Source organism: Mustela nigripes, chromosome 10 (assembly GCF_022355385.1).
Source record: "Mustela nigripes isolate SB6536 chromosome 10, MUSNIG.SB6536, whole genome shotgun sequence".
NCBI classification, from domain to species: domain Eukaryota; kingdom Metazoa; phylum Chordata; class Mammalia; order Carnivora; family Mustelidae; genus Mustela; species Mustela nigripes.
The window spans coordinates 45,962,944-45,965,024 of record NC_081566.1 but is presented as its reverse complement, the minus strand read 5'-3'; the positions used below and the strand labels follow the sequence as shown (position 1 = coordinate 45,965,024).

The window sequence follows — 2,081 nt, the reverse complement described above, 5'->3', positions numbered from 1 at the left end:
AAACAGGGACACCCAGAGTGGCTCTGTCCCTTAAGAGTCAACCTTCAGCTCAGATCATGATCTCAGGTTCCTGGGATTGAGCCCAAATAGAGCCCCAAATTGGGCTCCCTACTCAGCAGGGAGTCTGCTTCCTCTCTCTCTCACTGCCCCTACTCCCTCTTTCTCTCTCAACTAAATAAATAAAATCTTTAAACAGAAACTAGAAGTCTTTAAACAAAAACTAGAAAATGAAGAACAGGTGAAACCCAAAGAAGGGAGGAGAAAGACAATAATAAAAATGAGAGGGGAAATCATTAAACAGAAAATAGAAAAGTAATAGGGAAAGTCACAGTAACCAAAAGTTTTTTTCTTTTATATTCAATTATTAATTTATTTATTTGGGAAGGAAACATTTATTTGAGGATTAGCATGAAATCATATAGATAAGATTTGTTTTAACACAAATCCACATAGAGTCATAGCACAGATAGCAAAAGCCAAAGTAAAAACAAAGAAAATTAAGTGGCAGCTATATACAGTTGATTGCAGTTGTGTCTTGTACATTAGAAAACCTTTTGCAAAATAATCATCTTAGATCAACAGAACACCCGTCTTCCATCTGTTCCTGGGGGGTTAACTTTAGCAGTCTCCTCCTGTCTTCTCCAGCATCCTTCTCTAGTATGGCTGCTAACTGTTTTGGTGATTGCCACCCCCTCCAGATACCTTCCGTAAGTGCTCTGTTGGCCACTGTAATCTGTATGTCCCTGTCCATATCCACAGTTCCCATAATTATGCCCAGTATAATCACAGCCTCCATAGCCAGACTGCCTGTCACCATAGGCTCTATTATAATTTCCATATGCTTGATCAGAGTTAAGTCCTTGGTTCCAGTTTTGGCCCTGACCTCCTACATAACTGGTAGTACCATCTCGTCTACTAGTTGCAGTATATTTTCCTCCTTGTTCTTGTTGCTATTGCTGCCTATATACCTCTTTGGGTTGTACAATTTTGATTTCACACTTACCAGAACTGATTTGATTATATCCATTTTGTTTTCTCTTTTCGTTTCATTTCATTTTTCTTTTCTTTTGTTTTGTTTTCTTTTCTCTTCTCTTCTTTCTTTTTTTTTTTTTTTAAGATTTTATATATATATTTGAGAGAGAGTGAGCTGGAATAAGCATGAACAGCGGAGGGGGAAAACAGGGGAAGAGGGAGAAGCAGACTCGCTGCTGAGCAGGGAGCCCAATGTGGGGCCCCCCGGGGATCCCCGGCCCCTGGAATCAGGACCTGAGCTGAAGGCAGATGCTTAACCAACTGAGCCTCCCAGGAGCCCCAATGATATCTGCTTTCTAACAATTTCCTTATCTTCTTCATCTATATATGTGATAAAACAAAATCCTCTTCTTTCATTTGTTTTTGTATCCATGGAGTTCAATATTTTTTAATCTCTTTGAAGTCTCCAAAATATCCTTTAATTTGTTCGTCAGAACTATCTGGGCTAAATCCACCTGCAGAAACCTTTTTGAGGGTTCTTTCCCTTTTAAAGCTTTGGCCCTTTTGGGGCTTATCAGTTTGCCATCCAATCTGTGTTCTTCCAGTTCCACAACTTTATCAACACTAGCAGCGTCCTTGAAAAGCTCAAATCCAAATCCTCTAGATCTTCCAGTCACTGGATCTGTTTTAATTGTATAGTCTACAACTTCCCAAATTGAGACAAATATTCAGTTGGAACTTTCTTGCTTGTATCCCATCTCAAGCCTCTAATAAACATTTTACTGTCGTCCTGCTGATTCCTGCTCTCACTGATCTTGGACCCCTCTGTGAATAACCTGTTCGCTGTACTCCTTCATGTACTCCACAGGGGTGGGGCTGTCCCCTGGGGAGCTGGTGTACACTGGGGGCCACCGCAGTAGGAGGTAGCAGAGCCTTGTATGGAGCAGGATTTAAAATTGAGGTGGAAGAGAAAAGTTGGTTCTTTCAGAAGATCAAGAACATTGACAGATCTCTAGCAAGACTGATAAGGAGAAAAAGAAAGAACACCCACATGACAAATACCAGAAATGAGATGGTTACAGCACTACAGATTTTATAGAGATTAAGAT

General features: G+C 40.3%; 1 pseudogene; it reads right to left on the bottom strand.

The window, feature by feature from the left end:
* Nucleotides 1-654: 654 nt before the first annotated feature.
* On the bottom strand, nucleotides 655-1,795 carry LOC132026187 (heterogeneous nuclear ribonucleoprotein D-like; annotated as a pseudogene).
* Nucleotides 1,796-2,081: the final 286 nt, after the last annotated feature.